General features: G+C 47.5%; 1 long non-coding RNA gene across 1 annotated transcript in view; it reads left to right on the top strand.

Annotated features, from left to right (window-relative positions):
- LOC125940548 (uncharacterized) overlaps positions 1-17893 on the top strand; it is a 46099-nt gene extending 28206 nt beyond the window's left edge. The window contains exons 2-3 of the long non-coding RNA XR_007463746.1: positions 11704-11829; positions 17518-17893. This is a non-coding gene — a long non-coding RNA (uncharacterized LOC125940548). The remainder of the gene's footprint in view (positions 1-11703; positions 11830-17517) is intronic.
- The last annotated feature ends 2743 nt before the right edge of the window (positions 17894-20636 follow it).

Genomic DNA, 20636 nt, shown 5'->3' with positions numbered 1-20636 from the left:
ATTCTCTCGTGCAGACTCCCAGCCATCCGTGGTCTTCGCATGATTTCGACAGAAGCCAATTCTGCCTCACCCCGATGACCAAGTATTTCGCTCATACTGCGCCAAAGTTCACGTCGCTGGTCTCAACGTTACGGAGAGAACACGTCACACTTTTGCCGACGGCACAAACTACAGAGCTTCAGCTTGTCCGTATAAAGTATTGCCGTTAGGTAGAAAGATTGGCCCGTTGGAAAGGACGCACACTTATTGATCAGCGCGAAAACAACTGAAGACATGTGGCCTTCTTTGTCTTCAGTTGTTTTCGCGCTGATCAATGAGTATGCAAAGTATTTCCCTGCATGGAATAGCCGGTTAACTAGTATTGACACGACGGAGAAATCCTACGGTTCGCCCTGAGGAATGCGCATCACGTGACGCACACGTCATCCATTGCGAAGGATCGAGCTCGCGCTGACGTGACTTCCGCTCGGAGGCCGGATGTTTTGTTCGGTGCTGTATGGTGCTACAAACCATGGAGGAAGGGGAAAAGCAAAAACTATGAGTGAGCGCCACGTGACAGTCTCGAAGCCTAATAATCATAAAACCTATAAAGGAATATGGCTTATGGGAAACCGGCCCTCACCGTGGGATAGACAAGCAGCAACATTTAGATGCCGAACGCACTGAGAGTATGCGAGAGAGTGGAGCGGGGAGTTTTGACAAACTTGCGTCGTACCAAAATGATCCAAATGCAAGAAAATGGCTTTGTAACCAGTAACGTCACGTTGTTCCAGGCCGAATATTAAAAAAGAAAAAGTTCCGCCTATATTATTTTTTCAGTAATAATGAACGTTATATATATATATATATATATATATATATATATATATAAACTTCCAAACTAATGGGGTCACACTTTCGCGCCGATGTAAAGTTGCACTTTAAAGGGGCACTGGATATAAACACTAAACCACTTTGGAACAGATAAAGTAGTCTTTTAAAACTCCTTGTTCGCCAATTTCGCGTCAATGGATTGATTACTAGAAGAATGAAGCCGACACTTCAATTGTTTTTTTTTTTTTCAATTTCGCGCCGATACCCTGCGTTGGTACGCCAGTGGGACGTCACGCATTTCAAACTTTTTTCTCGTACTTGGGCAACCTGTGGTGGAGTCCAAATTCTCGAAACTATCGATTCATTGGCCCCTTTATTGTACAGTGCAGTCCACTGTCATCGATTAAAGAAAGAAAGTTAGCTTGTCCCCAGCAAGCACGGTCAAAATTCATGACGTCAGGGCACTCTGGTGCCAGAACTCGACACTAGCGTCGCCACCTGTATTTTGTATTTGCGTCTTTACTGGCTTACCGCGCCGTCCTGTCACGGTGAGAGTGGCTTTTAATGGAAATGCAGAAGCGTAATTTCCCTATACAGCTTAAGTTGTGAAGTTCACAACCGAAGCAATTTGGGTGGGCCTGTTGGTATACATGGCAAATATTTTGAATAGCGCAAGCACGTTCTTGAGTTCGCAAGCACGTTCGCGAACGTTCGCGAACGTTCGCAAGTACGTTCGCAAGTACGTTCGCAAGAACGCTCGCAAGTACGTTCGCAAGCACGTTCGCAAGTACGTACGTGGGTACATTCGTAGTTTTGAGTACGTTCGTAGTTGTGAGTTCGTGCACTCTTTAAGAGTGCTCTTTAAAACCGTGGACCGTTGCCAATCGACTCGCTATGCACGAAATGCCACATCTTCTGCCACCACGCGTATTCCTGGCAAGGGGGAACAGGGGTTTCGGGGGCCCACGGCCAGGGTGCAACTGGAGTCCTCCGCGCCTTCGCAGGTATATATATACAGAAGCGATTTCGCGCCACTGACACCGGACAGATTGATGGGATATCAGCTCGGGCCGCAAGTGTGCGCCTGGCCTGTCTCATTCGCCGTGCTACGCACAAACGGACTAGCGTACACTTGTACGGCAGTGTGTGGCCCTCATAGAATGGATCAGGCCTGAGATGTACGTACGTTGCGCCGGAGCGCGAATGTGGTGGGGGTGGGAGGTTGTGTCTTCTTCGCACTGAGAATCCCACTGACGACGATATGACGGGCAGGGAAAAGAAAGAAAGAAAGAAAGGAGCTGTGAGACACGTGCTGGCTGGCATGGTTGCTGAAAGAAGTGAAGCATGTGGAGCTACGTAGGGAAGTAAATATAAGAAAGGCTAGGAGACTGAGACTTGTCTGTCTGCCATAGACGATGGGCAAAAAAAAGAGAGAAAACAAAAACCGGGACAGGGAGATGAAATTAAAGAGAGAAAAAGGTAATGCTACAAGAAAAGCAGCGGTTGTAAGTACGACGAGGAACACTTGCGGGGCAGAACATCCGTAAATCGCGTGTTTGCTTTCTTCGTACTTTTTTTTTTTTTTTTACAATGCTTTGACGAGCTATCTACGTGCTTCTGTATGCCCTCCTCCCTCCCCCCTCTCCCCTCTCTCCACCCTTCCTCGTATGCTCTTCCTTTTCACTGCGCTAACCGAAGGATCCAGAGAATCTAGAAAGGGCCTTTTGATAGACTTGATGGAAAGCGACGGAAATGCATTTTAAACGAACGAAGGCAGTCTTCGTGTCAGTCTTATACGCATACACGACTGCGAGTCTGCGAGTGGTGAAGGGACGACGTGCGTCAAACGTTCATTAACTGTCCATTTTGTTTCTTGTTCGCAAAAGCTATGCAGTCCTCTTAAGAAAAATAACAATAAAGATGAGAGGAAGCGGGCGCAGTGAACCGATTCATGATGGCGTATCCACTGCTGTGCGCTGCTTGCCTCTCCAAGTGCATGGTCGGGATATCGCGATAGCTTAGGATGCGACAGCCTGTGTGTCTGCAAATCGCAGTAGCCTTCTATATTGTAGACTAATTAGCCGTCGCGGTGTCGGTCATTCACAGTAATATCTGATAATGAAAACATTGATGAGGCCTCGGCTAATAACAAGGATATTCGATATGACATCCATGAGGTCGGGAGGTCACAATAGCTTATGATGCGTTAGCCTTTGTGCCGGCTAATCGCGGTATAGTCTGTCATAAAATAGCAGTGGTCGTGTTGGTGTCAGTTATTCACAATGATTCCAGGTAATATCGACATAGTTTCGGCCAATCGCGTTAACTTTCGGCGCGGTATTCGAGGCGCTGGACAATTTTGATAGCATTGGTATATGCACAGTGCGATATCCTACGTGCCGGCCACTCGCAGTAGCATGCCATATAAAATAATCGCGATGTCGGTCATTCACGATTATATCTCGTAATATCGACAGGGTTAAGAAAAATAGCCAACGCGCAATGTGAACATGGCTGCCTCCGATACGATATCTGCAGAGCCGACCAATCACGCCGATACAACAGCGAAAGTGTTGACCAATGAAAATTCGTTCTCCTTCGTCTGTAAAGCTTGCCGATGAATGACAATAATCTATTGCTTTCAGTATTTTTGCACGCTTTCAGCTGATGTATAGATTGCCTGTTCATTAATTGCAGAGGGAACTTCCCTTTTGAAGAGATCAGCTTTCTCACTCGCTGTATTGTAGCGTTCCTAAACTTATCCTACACTTGTGCTTATATGATCTCTGATCTGGCACCTATTTTCTGAGCGTTACTTGTTCCTATCTCTGATAGAATAGAAAAATCTTCCGATCAATCACGATAGCTGCTGACATGATCATCAAGGCGATGTTTCCCTCTTTCTTGCCGATTGAATTTTACTATTCTTCTGGCTTCCACAGTCGTTTTAGTGAAGTGTTTCGGTGCGATTATTCTGCCCTTATTCCTATCTTATCTCTGATGCTGTATTTATTTTCGCGAGGGCTGCTCACGGCAGCTATCGTTTTCAATGCTATGCACGCTTCTAGAGGATCTATAGAGTGCGTGTCTTTTTCGTTCTTTTTTCGCCGAGTGAACTTTCTTATTTCACCGGTGCTCTTGCTCGCCTTTATTGTATCTTTCCGCTGTGTTTATCTTGTACCTATTCTTATCTGATGTAACATCCCGAGCTGATTTCTGAGCCTTATTCTTATCTGATCTCTGATGAAATAGACACAATTTTGGTCAATAACGATCGTGTCGGTCAACTACCGACACGCTCACCCGATGCCTCTCTTTCGCTCTTTACAATTACTTCTAGCTTTCTTACTCACTTCACGAAGCATTAAATGATGTGCTTATCCTGTACTGATTCTTATCTTATCTCTGGTCCTGCACTTATTCTCACGATGGTCGCTCAAGACAGCATGCTTTTCTGGGGTGATGCAGGCGTCTAAAAGAGAGACATTTTTTTTTTTTAGCTGGTGCTTGAAATATCTGCATCGCCATACGCCTAGCATGCTATGATCCATGTGACATTGGCTTAGCGTACCTGTCTATTTCGCTCCTTTCTTTTCCTAACTTTCTTTCTTTCTTTCTTTTTTTTTTTCCTTTTTTTGCCCACTGCATGAGCTTTCTCTCTTTACCGGCTTTCTTGCTAACTTTTATTAAAGCATTTCGGCGTGTTTGTCCGGTACTTATTTTTCTTCACGTCTCTCTTCGTTTCAGTTGAGCTGTCGACGCGTCGAGTGTTTTTATTTTGCGGATGCCCATCTGGCCGCTCCGTAATATATATAAGTGGCCTGCGGCCTGCGTAGCTGCTGCTATATAGATGTCTACGCGCATCCCGAGAAATCGTCAATATCAATTTCCTTTTTTCCTTTTTCGAGCACGTTTTGGCAGTTTTTCTTTTTTCCCCTCATCTCATATTTTCGTGCCGATGCCACCTGCGATCGATCCCTCAATGCCTGTCTTGCGCGGCCGACTGCTGGTCTGACGATGGCTTGACTCGTACAGGTTCCGTTCTCGGATATATAGGAACGTTTGATCGCTCACGCGGTGTCGTCGATGCGCGAAACACCTGAGGACCATTCCTGTTTCCGGCTGTTTAGTTGGTTGATTGGTTGTTTACGGTGTTTACTATACAGGCGCGCTGTTAGCCTGGCATTCTAGGGCCTGGCAATTGTACCGACTGTTCGTCTCTCTCGCTGTTCAGGGATCTGTTAATTACCTGATGCCAATTAGTTCAAGGTCGCGTAGATATGCGAGCAGAAGGCGTGTAATCTCCTTACAAACTACCCTAGGTCCTTTCGGGGGACATGCTAGGCCCCACACACGCTTTTGGAAACGCTCTTGTTTGCCGGTTGTCAAGTATGGAGTTTCCCGTTCAAGATTGAAGCGCCGTGGCAGGACCAAATGAAGTGTTTCTGGTATTGTGCGCATACGCAAATATACCGAACATAAAGTTGAGCGTTGAAATTTCATGCCATGCGTAGCAAGAAGCTTGCTGCATATCATAAAGTCTTGATTGCCGTGGTTGGGAGCTGTGCCAGGAGCTATGACGCATTCATTGCAGTGACACGCACGCACGCACGCACGCTCGTTTACTCACTCACTCACTCACTCACTCACTCACTCACTCACTCACTCACTCACTCACTCACTCACTCACTCACTCACTCACTCACTCACTCACTCACTCACTCACTCACTCTCCCATGAATGAGAATGGCAGATTAACCTGCAATAGGAGGCATCTAAACGATGCACAGATCGAAAATCAAGCGTACTGAGAAAGCATAACCCAGGCAAATACTTCACTAGACTGACATCATAGGATTGTTCTTGTGAGCCCTCTCAACGAATAATTCGTCGCTCACTCTTTGTTGCCCTTTTACGTGGCTCGGCTGCAATAGCGCCAATAATTTCATCGGCAACCACCACAGCCACGCCACACCACCCAGCCATCGCGGGGCGGTGATTGTTCGACGTGTCGGTTTTTTTTTATTTATTTTTTATTGCTGTCACGAAAGAAGTTCGACTTCCACTTTGACCTTCGCGGGACATGCGAGCTCGGAGTAGGGTAGACCGACGCGCGCGCGTAGGCACGTCCCTACCTGGGCGACGCGTCGTTTTGCACCGGAGTCGTCGTCGTCGGCGTCTGCCAGGTGACACCGACACCACACGAAACCCGCCCGCCGCCGGCGGTGGCTTCATCGGCTCTCCTTCTCCCGGCATGCCTCGCCGCTGCCGCCTGGCCGGTGACTCATCTAAATGCGTGCAGTTCTGCTGAAGACACACATTGGCGTCAACAGGTGCATGCGGCCATCGGAGAAATTTTCGACACGGTGCGGCAGATTCGAAACTTCATGTTGTCACGGACAACTTCTAGTACTGTTTTTATTATTTTTTTTTATTTTGAATACGTGAAAGATCCCAATAACTCGATAAATCGATATATAAAATACAATTTGACACAGAAATGTTCGAGGACATTTTACAACTGTTCCATATACACAATATTCGTTATATGTGAATTCGGTATATCCGGGTTCGACTGTATTACTTGAGGGGTGGGGGAAGTTATTTGTAGAAGATGCTTTCAATGACTTCTTTGAATTGGGCCATGTTAGAGGGTTGCACATTGCCGGTGGGAAGACCATTCCAATCCGTTGAAGTGCGCACCAAACATGATAACTAAGGGGGGGGGGGGGGAGAGATGCAAGAGTGCCCAAAGTTGACTGTCCATTTCGGCTGCCGCTGATTGGCTGGAAAGCTGTGCCACCGAAGAGGAGACAGGCAGTACAGCTCCAGCCAATCAGCGGCGGCTGAAATGGAAAGTCGACTAGGTGGACTCTCACAGAATACCTTCCCTGGTGCGCAGAAAAACTGGCTATCGGAGGGTATACGTGCATACTAGTTCATGATAGTTGAGGCGGCTTAGAAGAATGGTGGGCTGGTGTTACGGCAAGAGCCGTTCGAGATAACACGTGATAAAGTTTATGAGAGAGGCAGAGACGAGTCACTACGCAATGAGAGGTCGGAGAGGTTAGCACGTGATTGCATTGCGGTTACGCTTTAATGATGGGAATAATCAGAGAGGATGAATCGAACGGCGCGGTTTGTGGAACTGATCGTAATATTTGTTATGAGGTTAGTTTGGTGAGGGTCCCAGACTGCGCATGCGTATTCCAGTTTAGGCCGCATTATAGTTTGATAAGCCAGTATAGTGTGACTGAGGGTAACCGCACGCGTTTATAAAGCGGCGTGCTTTAGAGGGCATATCTGTTAGAGTGCATATCTTTAGAGATATATGTCAGCCGAGATTCAGGCTTCGTGTAGAAGTCATAGTGGGACATGCAGGCCCATTCTGGAGGATTGGCAACAAAAGGGCATAGACCCCGTGGCACATACTGAGTGGCTAAATCGAAGAAAATAAACTAAATCGAAGAATCCGTTCAATATAATTCACCATTTCGCTAACAGGTCGGTGGCTTTTAAAGATGCCTGTGAGCCGGCATTACATGTTCAGGTTTTATGTAAGAAGTAGTTCTTAGTTACGTGAAACTGAGGCCGGCATGCTTGCTTGGTCAGCCAATTATATATAAGCCGGCTTGCTGGTATAACTTCGTTCTGCGCCCATGTAAGCGTTGTATAAATATCCACATATATATCCACCGAGATAGCGACCATTCCAGCAGCAGTCATGCAGCCACGCGCCAAACTCGACAAAGGTATAGCTCCGCTTTAAATAGCACTTGGTAAATCCCCGAAAGCTGTAGACTTGGGAATTGGAGAATTCATAAGTAGCTGTTTACGAATTCCACGCACGGATTCCTAGCTCCAATGAGTAGCTCGCTGCACCGTTTTAGACGGTGTATAAGAGCTGCAGGCGGCGGCGTCGGCGACGACAGACACGCGACACCCGACGACGATGCCTGGTCGGCAGGCAGTTCGTCGTCGTGGTCGTCGGCACCGCTGCTGCTGCTGCTGCTGCTGCATGCGGCGCGCTGCGTCCGAGACGTCCGTCCTTCTCTCCGAGCTGCACAGATGACACTCGCGAAGACGACGCTTCTGTCCGGGGCTGGAACGCCGCCCGTGCATGCCGCGGTCGGCGTTATGTGTATACACCTACCTGGACTGCCTTGGCGACGACCGTCGGATCCTCCTCGTATCGCCGCCGTGCGGTCCGAAGCGGTTTGCGGGCGCGATCGAATACGACGAACGTCGCATGGAATGCAACCCCCCCCCCCCCCCTCCCCAGTAGTCAGCATGCAGCAGTAGCGTACCCTCAGCAGCAGCAGTCTATATTACGGCCACTGTAGCGGAGAGCTTCCTGTAGAGCTTCCTACAAGAAGAAAAAAGATCTTCTTTGCAGATGTATATGCCAATCTGACCATGGATAGACATCAAAGACTGTAGAAGCTAATTCTCACATCTTTCGGATAGTATACTCTCTGGGAGCTGTTTGCATGGCTCACGGTCTCGCTCGAAGGCAGCAGCAGTTGCTTAGTATATGGGCTACCAAGTATGGAGGTCGGTAATCATGGTCAGCGAACGTGGACTTGCCTATGCGCTTAGTCAGTCTGGCTTCAAACGGCTTTGTGTCATTGCATATTGATCGTTTTCAACAATTTGTATGGCGTTTACATGTGCAGCGATTCGGATTGATTACGCACGTGTGCGGAGAAACTATAATTTGCGTTCATGCGTGGTAAAATGTGGTTTCTTGGGAATTTTATAAAGAGAGAGCGCGATTAACGACGTCACTATATGGTTATGCAGCTGAATTTGATGACAGCGCCAGAGTTCTCTGTAGTTCCCGCCGGAGATAGTCTACGCGAGAGTGATTTTAGAGTGAAAGCTCTACTACACCATGTCTCGCAAGGTCATTCATCTCGTCACAATGACCTTCAGCCGCCGGAGCGCGAGCTGCAGGAGCGCAAGTGTGGCAGGTGTGACGTCACATCACGTGATCTGCTGCGGAGAGGCGTCGCAGCTGCGCTCGCTCGGAGCCTCGCCGCTGCGGTACCACGTGACTAGGCGATGGTTTAACGGCTGCTTCGCGGGCGCTCGGTCCCTCAGTCTCGCCCTGGATGGCGCGCCAGCTGGGCCGTCTGTGCGTGCGCTTCAGCGCAAGTGAGAGGCTGAATCCGATCATCCAGTAGATATAGCTAGACAGCAGGCTGCGAAATCTCAAGCAAAGGCAAAGTTGGTTGCTGAAACACCGGAGTAAAGGGAAGTCAGATTAGCACGTTATAGAGAAGCTTACCAAGCGCGGAAGCGTGCATTAATGAAACACTGTGTGCATAGTCTTTGCAAAACCAAGCCAAACAGACTTTTCGCTCGTGATAACTAGGTTTACGAGAGTTAAACCTCAGCCATTTTTTACAGCGAAACTGTTAAGGGCTCAGTCTTCGATGGTCGCGTCCGGATGTAGAAAAAAAAAACTCATTGGCCGTATGCTGTAGTGTGCGAGTGAAAGCGCGCGAGGGACGCGCGCTTTCACGGGGAGCGAACGCACGGCGGAGAGCAAACGCGACTTCTTCCGTCGCGCGAAATGCCGTGGGGGGACGGGAAGGAGGGAGGGGAGCAGCACCAGCAACGCGCAGAACTGTTGTCGATGGAGGCGGAGTTTTGCCCGCGTTCGCACAGAACGCGCGTGGCGTTGGTGACGTGTTTATATGAAGAACGTGCCAACCTTTGCCGTACACCCTATGGCGGTGTACCGTAGCGGACCAAGGCCATGGTCTCTGTTGGTCACTAAATAAATGAAAACCACCGGATCATATATATTTCTCATTCTTTAATAGTTCGAATAACCAATTACACCATCACAACTTAATAGTCATAATTGGAAATACGTAATTCCCACCATAGTACAGCTTCGCTGGTCTTCCATCTCTACCCCAGTGGAAGGGCTGGCAGTTTTTTTTTTTTTTCTCAGTCTCGGCGCGCGACTAAACAGGGAAACGCGCAGGCCTGTTAATACCGCAGTTACGCCGGTTTTAGCCTCCCTCGTTCCTTACACGCCCCACGGGCGCTTTGGGATGAGCAGAGAACGGCAGAGAATGCGTTGACGGCCTCGAAAAAATCGCAAACGAAATAAGAAGTTTTAGGCTTCGTTCACGTTGTTGTGAAGCCGTGGGCCCGAGCGGCCGAGAGGGTTCCGTGGCTGTTGCTGTGCCAGGCGCCGGGCGTGAGAGAGGTCCAGATCGACGTCTGAGCGATGAGAAAACAAGTGTTATGTACAAACTTACATGATGATGGCTTACAAGACGGACTGGCTCCATGATTCTTGGAGCCCACTACGTGTCAAAGTCGTTACATGTCCGAGCACCATCACAACAAGGTACAGCTACGCTTACATCAACCCGATAAAGTCGGATCGAGTTGCGGCTTGTCGGGATGAAAACCGGTCGTCGGGTTCGTGTGGGCGCTATAGCGGGTCGGGCCGAGCAAACGTCGAGGGGAATTCCATCAGCCCGCCTGCAAATGGGGGGTTGAATCACCCAACCCGCCTGCCAAGACCCGACGACCGGATTGCATCACAACAAGCTGACTCGACCCGACTTTATCGTTTAGATTTAAACGCAGCTGTATACGTAAAACGAAACTTAGAACTTCCTATTTCGTCTGTCATATTGCAGAGGAGTCAACGTGGTCCCTGCTCTTCTCCGCTCTTCCCAAAGCGCTCACGGGGCGGATAAGGGACTCTTTATACGCTCGAGCCGCCCATCACAGCAAGCCGCATAGTGCGGAAAAAATGCGCATATCGGACGACTGGTGCACGAATTTCGGGGGAGGCTAAAACCGGCGTAACTGCGGTATCAACAGGCCGCGCGTTTCTCTCTGCAGTCGCGCGCCCAGACTGTGTTTACATGCGAATTGGCTGTGGCTGCCGCTTTGTCCGCACTGAGCGTGCACAGTGCGGGCGCGCGAGCGAGAAAAAAAACGCTCTCGCGTCGACTCGCTCGTCGCCGCGCGGCCGCTGTGTGATGAGCCATTTGGCAGCCCAGTGCATCCGTGTGACGCGCCTTTTGTTCATCGGACGAACAAAAGCTGCGACGGCGGTGGCTGGGTTGAAGAAAAGAGGGAGAAAAACTGACGAAAGCCCGCATTGTGGTGGGCCCCACAAACGCGCACAAAAGAATGCTCGCGTGCCGCTTTCTCTCTCTCTCTCTTGCTCCATTCACTATTATACACTGTAGTATACTACAAACCCCTCCTCACCCCTTGCTTGATTCACAGAGCTGTTCATTCATAACCTGGCGCGTGCCTTTACAACACGTGCTCGTGCAGTCAACGACGACTCGCGCTTCACGTCGAATTGCGGAGTGGTTATGCGTGAAAGGTGACAAATAGCGTCGCAAATGGTGTATGCGTTAGTTATTTTTCTTGTCGGTCTAATGCATAGCACTCAGCCTCCGTCACGCTTAATGAGAACACGCTTCATCTTCCTGACCCATTCTCCCTCCAAATAAGCTTGAGATACCCGGTGATGTTGGTGTGTAAAGCTTGGCTCGCGATCTTCCCTAAGCCGCCAATGTTTCCTTTTTCAGAACATTCATGAAACGTATAGCCTACATCACGCGTAACGCGAACACGCTTAATCTCCATGGGCTCTTTCTCCCGCCGAATAAGCGGGGGCTTCGGTGTGACTGGCGTAAGAGATTGGCTATAGCGTTCTCGTGTAAAGCCGCTAATGCGTTTTCTTCTTCTTGCTATCAACCTTGGGATATCCTAAGTAGCACGAGAAGCGGGGCCGATGGGATCCCGACGTAGTACCAATGTAATCCTATGTATAGCCAGTACTAGCCAACGTAGAATCTACATTGGCCGTGCTTGCAGCACTGCCACAGGAATAATCAGGTCTGCCTCGTTTCCTGTCTGCGTTTGATCATCGCTGCCGATCATCACACGAGAGACTTCACGCTCCAATAAAAAACTAAGAAGCAAGAAGTACCGACGACGAAAACATTACTGAACAGCTTTAGCGTAAGCACTTTATTGTGAATACCGGCCCTGGGGTCGAATTCCTAAACTGTTTCGTTTGCCATTGAGCTGGTCATTCACCTGGCAATAGCTGTTTTCGCCATTGGCAGACTGGCCTGCATCTGCGCTTATACGAATAATTCTAGCGTAAGGACTCTTTTTTTTTTTTGGCTCTGGTACCGTATTCCCTAAGTGCCCGTATTCACAAGAGGTTTCAGCGCTTGAAAACTGCTCGTAAGAGCAGCAGCCAGCGAATCGTGCACGTTTGACGCATCTTCAGTGAAGGCGGCTAGCTAATGGCAAGAAGCAAGTTCTTACGCACGTTCTTACGTTGGTTCTTATCCTCCAAACCCTTACCACACCAACGAGCTTTGGGAGAGAGCCTTGGCCAGCTCCGACCTCGAAGATCAGCAACGGCTGATTGCGAGGGCCCAGGACGCGGCCCGTGCTCAAGGCATTCTGGAATGAGAACGCCTCTCCAAAGCTGCATTTACATATCAAATATGTTTATTCTCTCTCTCTTACGCCGCAAGCCCAAGTTCTTACACCAAATTCATAAGAAGAAACACCAACCAAATATCTCTTACGAACGGGGAAAAAAAAAAAAAAAGTCGCGAATCTTGCCTGTGTCGATGCGCACCTTTGCGACCAGCATGGTTGTGTGGTCGGCATAGCCTGCATAGCCTACAATGCCTGCATAGCCTGCATAGCGTGCGTGTCGATGCGCACCTTTGCGACCAGCATGGTTGTATGGTCTACATAGCCTGCATAGCCTACAATGCCTGCATAGCCTGTCTGGTTGGGCTGGCATGAGCGGCAGACGCGTGTAGCGATGATCAATTCGCGCAAGGATTTCCGCGCAAACGCTCGAAACGGATAGATGCACGCCGTAAATGCGTGTCGCATAAGCCGCACCCATTGTTGTCACCGCGCGGCATCATCAACGCGAGTCTCGCGCGGAAAGTTCAAAATATTGGAGAATTGTGGCAGCGACCTCGATCGCGACGACGGCGCGCGGGCGTCATGCGTGCGAGTGATGGCTGAATGCCTTCCGTATGTGTCTATGCTGGCGTGCAGAACCGTTCCATTGTGAACAGCGCGTCGCGACACGCGGCCTCTGTGTTCCATTAACATTTGTCTCGCGCGATCACGAGGCTGCAGACGGACATGTCTCTCGTGGCGGGATTGCCTTCACGCTGCCTATATCGCAGCTGTTAATTGACGGCGAAGCGCGCGCGCGGGGGGGGGGGGGGGGGAGAGACTTTATATGGAGATCGATACAACGATAATAGCACCATTAACAACTATATACGCGACGCGAAGAAGTAAACGAAGACGGAACAAAGGTGGCGGAGATGTCATCAACGTGCACCGACTAACAATTGACGCGTATTATAGGAATGTCACTGTTTATAGACATTTTTAGAAATAAGACGACGCGAGACAAGCAGACGGAGAAGGAAACGTCGCTGCTGGGGACGTTTTCCTTCGCTCTTCTGAGCGCTTTGTTATTACGCGATGTTGGTGTTAAAATGACACTGATGGAAACCCAGTGAATCACTTTAACACTGATAAAGTATTCTTTCGAAACTCTATTTTGGTTAATTTCGCGGTTATAGGTTGAATACTAGAAGAGAAAATGAAGCTAAATTTTCTTCATTTTTTTTTTGTTAATTTCGCGCAGAAACACCAGCACCGGTATGTCAGTGTGACGTCATGAATTTCAAAGTATTTTCTCGTGTTTGGGCCGTTGTGACGTAGTAAGAGTTACGAGAACTTCCTAAGCTCAGCCGCTTTGGCTCCTTTCGAATACAATGTATAGTCAATCGGATGTACTCTCGGACTATCGCTTTCGGCGATGCCACATTCAAGAATCACTGATTGGCTGGTCAGGCAAAACCGGATGAGCTTATTGGCTGGCTGAGCCCTGCGTCACGCGAAGGCAGTAGTATCGCCGAAAGTGATCGTCCGAGAGTACGTCCCCATCTTTGCCTGTATACAATAAGAAAAGAAAAAAAAAAAGAATTGCTGAGGTCCAAGCAGACCGTCAAGGGCCATCGATCACGTCAAGGCGGAGCCGCCAGCTCTATTTCATTTTCGCTTATCACGCCTCTCACGGTTGTGATTGTGGCTCTTTATTCTTCGATATTGTAGAAACGCAAGTCATCAACGCAGATTAACTTATTTTTCTCTTTAGTGTTCTTGTAATGTGCAAGTATGCCAGGTCGACATACTTTTGTCATGTTGTTGTCTTACTCGGAAGGAAGACGGGGCGTGGGGGTGATGCAGCATATATTTTTTAATTTTTTTTGTGCCACATGTGCCCGTTGCCATGACTGAAATGAACACATCCAGTGCACATGGCCGGTCGCCTGCGCATTAGTAATAGATACGACCGACATTATGATTGGCTGGAACCTACTCTTGCGAACAGTTCTAGCGTAAGAACTTTCTTGCGAACATAGACACCGCGGTCTTTTCGAATTACAGGAGTTTAAGACTCGATAAAACTTGCGCGTACGGCTTATATGCGGTCATCCTCACAGAAAGCCACCAGAGTGCAGTCGTCATAAACTTTTTTTTTTTTTTAAGTAATGATTGGATTATGCGACCCCCTTTGATTTCGTGGTAAACATTGTTTTGTGTGTCCGTGCGAATCACTTTTCTGCGGCACCTTAAACCAAGATGATGAAAATGGTGACCGCATTGCATTGTGTGCAGCACAAACATACACTGTTTCCATCACGGAGCAGCAGCAGTCAAAAAGCATGCTCAGTGCAAGAGGCACGTAGAGCTTTGCAGAGCTTTACGTAGGCCTGCCGGAAAACTGAAGCGACCGCCCATTGTTCAGGCTGTGCTCGACTTCTCTGGATCTTGATCCGTGGATCCGTGTATTCCTAGATTCCTATTTTCTGGATCTTGGACTTCTCTTGATCAAACAGCATCATGTCCCATGCCGACTCAGTAACTACCAGTGAAGCACGTTTTGTTTTGGCTATATAGCGTTGAACCGACGTCCGTACTGCTGCAGGCGGACACAGTCGGACCACTGGTATCATGCAATGTTCCCAGACTCCGAAATAGCAGAAGACTTTTCCTGCAGCAGGAAAAAGGCATGTTACATTGTCTCGGACGTCATCGGTCCTTACTTTGAAGGCCTTGTCTTGACGGAACTTCAAGAGTCTGCTCTCTCTTGCAGCATATAGTTGTGGACGAAACACCTCTGCCAGAGTTGCGTCGTCAGCAGCTCGATGTTGTTGTCCGTTACTTTTCGAACGTCCAGAAGGAACTCGTTGTGCAACATTTGCGATGATTTCGCTTGAGAACGTTCCCCGCAGTGGCTTTTATTTCTTTCTTCGGTGACGGCCCAAATGCCACGAAGTCGTTGAAAAAGAAACTTGTTTTGCTGGTTGCACAAAGTGCACAATGCCTTTTCGCGTGGGCTAGATTTTTTTTTTCATGTTGAAGTTGAAGCTGCGGTGGTTGATACCTACTATTTTCTTTAAACACTCAGCGGTGCACAGAGCGGTCACCTGAAAGAACAGAAAGCCCTTCTTGGATTGCCTGAGACTGTGTTTCTGAGCCACGTCAACAGTCGCTGGCTGTCACTTATGCCAGCTCTGAAACGTCTGCTTCAACAGTTGCCTGCTTTGAAGAGTGTACTAACTGCCCAAACACCAGTTTGCAATGGCGGCATTGTGAAAGATCCCTTAACGAGGAACATAAATGACAAAGCTTTTTATACGAAGGCTGTGTTTGCAAAGAACGCAGCTGCGCTCTTTACAGGTGTTCTTTACATTGTTTCAGAAAAGTGAGCCCCTTATTCACATTCTTGACTCAGTCTGTGACGCTCATCAAAGAAATTCTTGGACGATTTCTCAGACTAAATACCCTTCATAGAGTGTCCGGGTCTGAGCTGGCCGACCTGAACGTGGAGTGTTCTCAGAACTGGAAAGCAAGCGTTGAAGTTGGTGCTGACACTGAGGCAGCCATGGCGTCATGGAACACAGAATTAAGACAAAGTAGCCTTCCGACTTGAGGGGAGAACATTTTACATCACGCGTGGTAAGTATACCTTCTCAAGCGACTTCCTCTTCGAAGCCATGTTCTTATCCACCTGTCGTGCTTGGAGCCTGGTGCCCTCAGTTTCTGCGTATTCGGGAGAGGCCTTCAGACCACTTGCTAGATATGCACCTCATGTAGACCATCCTTGCAAGGGAGGTGGCATCGCTCTTGGATGAAGTGACAGAACTCAGCTTGGAGCCATTACCTGAAGATTTGGATGGACGGCTAGATAAGTACTGGCAAAATGTGTTTGAGCGCAAGGATGCAGATAATTAAACAAAGTACTTCTTGCTAACGAAGCTTGTGAAGGCTCCACTCTGCTTACCACATGGGAATGCAGATATTGAACGTGCGTGGCTTCAGCCAGAACAACAAAGTCCTGCACGATAGGCCTAGTCTGTTTCTTCGGAGTATAAATGGTATCCGCCATATGCTAGCATTTGCACGAAGATATGGCAATGACCCTTGCAAGTTTGTGATTGGAACAGACGTTGTCAGAGCTGTGAGAAACGCTTCGAAACGCTATTCAGAACGCGCCGCAAGAGAACAGCAGGCTCTTAAATGGCTACGCACTGAACACGAACATCGCGGCATCGACTCCCGGCCGCGGCGGCCGCATTTCGATGGTGGCGAAATGCAAAAACGCCCGTGTTCTTGCGTTGTAGTGCACGTTAAAGAACCCCAGATGGTCAAAATTAACCCGGAGCCCTCCGCTACGGCGTGCCTCATAATCAGAACTGGTTTTAGCACGTAAAACCACAGAAAGAAGAAGAAGAGCACGAACAATCTTCAACACAAATCAAATCTGAAGCACAGGCACGAAACGAATGCTGCGGATGCAGAGCGTATGCTAAATAATGCAGAACTGCTAATTGAGCGTGACATGAAGAGGAAAATGTCAGTGACATTCAGAGTGGGCAAGCTGTGTTGATGCGAGCGAGGGAGAAAATGGCAGCTAGTGTTAAGCAGCTCGAGTTGGTGAATACGGCAAAGAAAAAACAGGGCAGTGCACACTGACGTGTACGTTCTATACGAATATGCTTGTGTTAAAATTCAAGCACATCACGAGTTCAGTTTGCTAGATCTTATGCTTGTTAGTGCTTATTGGATGTTCTGGTACTGTGCTGGCACAAAAAGGGAAAAGTAGTGATATATACTGGGCTTTCATTTTTTGAAAAAGCGTGTTCTTACGAACATGCTCATGCTGCAAGCTGCTTGTTCCTATGTACAACATCATAACACCATTTCGGTTAATTCCCTAATATGCATAGACCCTGCGATACTTTGTGTTAAACTAATAGAATGGGCTATTATATACGTTTTATAATGTGTTATGCTGTTCTTTAGGTTAATACAGAGTCACGCCTTTGTTGAAAGGGGGCTCCTTCTGCGATGTTTATAGTATTATGAGGATCTTTCATTTCTTTTTCTGTAACGAACTGTGCTAACATTTTTATTCAACCGGTCAGAGGCTTGAATTTTGCTCAACTATGAAAATAATATATTCCTGTACTTATATTGTTCATGGTTCTTTTCACGATCATGTAAACTAGTGAGAACACTGACCTAAATTTCGTACATCTGGCGTGTGCTTTCGTGAAAACCCCACACCTGCCCCAAACACAGGCGCAGCTGCTACAAAAGTAGATTTCGCCTGCTCCAATGGCTGTTCCAAAACACTGAAGGTCATTCCCACCACTGTATTACAGTGACATTCAAACACATAAAGTGGAGTTACATACCAGTACACTCAAAGTAAACAAAATGTGCGAAGAAGAAAAATATATCTAAACATGTTAGACAACAAGACTCAGATTGGTTGTTAGTAAATGCCGAAACTTGGAAGGGTTACGTTCGATATTACAGCGTGGTCAGGTTAACTAGTCGACTCCTGAATAGCTATCGGCAAGAAGGAGTTATTGAAATATTTAGTTCAGCCGTGAAGACGTTGAAGACTGACGAATTGAACAGACGGCGTCAAATGCGGTTTGGTGGCACAAGAAGCGAGTCGCATAAATATGGAAAGTTGCAATAAAGCTTTTGAAATAGACACAAGGGATATAATTTCGGCGGTATTCCATGTATGGATGATTTGATGTTTCTGCACACTTAGCCGATCGTCCTACTGGGAAGTGATAAATCGGACTGCGTGGTTCTGGACGGCTATAAGTAGGTCAAACAAGGTACGTACGCTTGGTGGGGGTTCCATTATGCCGATGCGAATTCCAGTTTAGTATATACGGATAAATGACTCGTAGGCCAGTTTACGGATGAAATGGATCGTCTTATGAATCCAAGGGCTTTAATAGCTGCAGCAGTCGTATTTTGGATATGTTCGGACCATGTAAGTTTGCTTAGTGAATGTAACGCCAAGGTACCTGTATGAATGCACCTGCCGAACTGGTAAGGAACACAAAGAGTAAGGGTGTGAAATGAGAGGGTGTTCCCGTGACACGCACATGAACTTACATTTTGTGTGACGTTTAGCTGCACGAGCCACTCAGTGAACGATTTCCTTATTATTTTTTTTTTCAATTGTGTTTAGGTCGCGCTGTAAAAACAACTGATCGCTGTGTGAACTTATGCGGTGGTACAGTACGCAGTCATCGGCAAAGAGCCGAGGACTATTATAAATAGAAACACCTAATAGTAACGTTATTCGTGCAACCGTTCTCTACAAATCATGAATGCCTTGCATTACATAGACGTCTTGAGTCTGCCAATTGGTTTCTTTGTCTCTGTCCTGCTTTTTTTTTTCTTGTTTTGTGTGCCGAAGCACAGAGGGTAGTTTTGTGGCCGCATCTAGTATTGATTATTTAGATTGGTCATCGAGCAGAGAAGCCATGCGATGGCGTTTGGTGGGCTTGCGTGTAGGAGTACGCGCGTGTGTATTATATATGATGCTGCTACAGCGTTCGGGATAAGCAACAAGAGGAAGAAAGAAAGAAGAACCCGAGCAGAATAGAGATGTGTCCGGAAAAATGCGACTGCCGATTACGGATGGGCGACCGTTTCGACTTGGCAAACGACACCTGAGGAGATAGATATTCCCCTGCCGGTGTCAGATAAGGTGTGGAGCTGAACGCCCCGCATTTCTCGATGGCCGGGGGGCATTTTCGGAAAGCCTCGCGTTGCGTTGCTTGATAAGAGGAGACCTTGTTTATCGGTTGCGACCACCACCCCCTTGTCTCTGGTCTTTATCTCTGTCTGCCGGGGCTGATAATCGCGCCCAGTCTCTGAGCACGACGCATATAGCGTTCTGCTAGGGAGCTTTCGTGAAATGTCAACGGTTTTCCTTATATATATATATATATATATATATATATATATATATATATATATATATATAATCGACTTCGTTAGTACTACGCCAATAGCTCCCACAACCGCCGTTGAAATTGTTGGACAAATGCAGTGCTGCTACTCCGTATAGAGACCATTTAGTCAATCAGACTAACACTATAGTCTCAATGACCGAATCACGCATTCTTTCCCACTTCTTGGCTGCCATTCGGCGGCGTGTTTCAAGGCAGGATCGTGAACATGTTTCAGAGTTGAAGGCCCACAAATTGCTGCGTTGAGAGTAAAACTTTGATAATTATTGGATGACCAAACCATAGAGACATTTGCTAACGTCTAGACGGATTGATTGATTGATTGATTCATTCATTCATTCATTCATTCATTCATTCATTCATTCATTCATTCATTCATTCATTCATTCTTTGGTACATTGGAAATGTCTGTGGATTCTTTTTCGGCAGAGGATTAGGGGGAGGTAGGCGTGTGGAACAAGCAGGTGCGTCTGATAGCTGCAGACAACCGATTACCATGAGATGGGTAATTCCAGAATAGGAGTATTTTTGCAACGGGACTGGTGTGAATGAAAAATTTCGTCACTAATATGTAGAGACGGTTTTACACTGTGCAAAACACTGAAGTGTAAAATCTGTCATCCACTCGACAGCATAGCACGAAACTGCAAAGGAAACCTGTACCAACTAAAGAAAACTTCGCAATTAAAGGAAAATTCCTCCTGCTCTGGGGATCGAACCCGGGACCAATGCCTGTCAGGGGTGGTCGCTCTACCATTTAAGCTAACCGGAAAGCTATAGCAGATCGCAGATTGAGGTCAAATCAATCGACAACTCGAAGAGGAACTGAATATAGCTTATCAGTTGGTCGCTCTACCATTTAAGCTAACCGGAAAGCTAGCACATCGCAGATTGAGGTCAAATCAATCGACAACTCGAAGAGGAACTCAATATAGCTTATCAGTTGGTCGCTCTACCATTTAAGCTAACCGGAAAGCTATATAGAAGATCGCAGATTGAGGTCAAATCAATCGACAACTCGAAGAGGAACTGAATATAGCTTATCAGTTGGTCGCTCTACCATTTAAGCTAACCGGAAAGCTAGCACATCGCAGATTGAGGTCAAATCAATCGACAACTCGAAGAGGAACTCAATATAGCTTATCAGTATACATAGCAGTATATACACTGACAGTATATATAGCACGAGAGAGAGAGAGAGAGAGATCACGGAGAGGAAAGGCAGGGAGGTCAACCAGAAGAGCGTCCGGTTTGCTACCCTACACTAGGGGTAAGAGAAAGGGGGAATAGAAAGAGGAAAATGCTACGAAGAAAACCCACGCGGGTTTCTCAGAAAGAAGACTTCCCGTTCAAACATCAAAATCTTATTTTCTGAAATGAAAATTCGGACCAAAATGTTGAACAAGAAAG

Source organism: Dermacentor silvarum, chromosome 10, assembly GCF_013339745.2.
Source record: "Dermacentor silvarum isolate Dsil-2018 chromosome 10, BIME_Dsil_1.4, whole genome shotgun sequence".
NCBI classification, from domain to species: domain Eukaryota; kingdom Metazoa; phylum Arthropoda; class Arachnida; order Ixodida; family Ixodidae; genus Dermacentor; species Dermacentor silvarum.
Note: the sequence above shows the minus strand (reverse complement) of the source record. Positions and strands in the feature narration are given on the sequence as shown.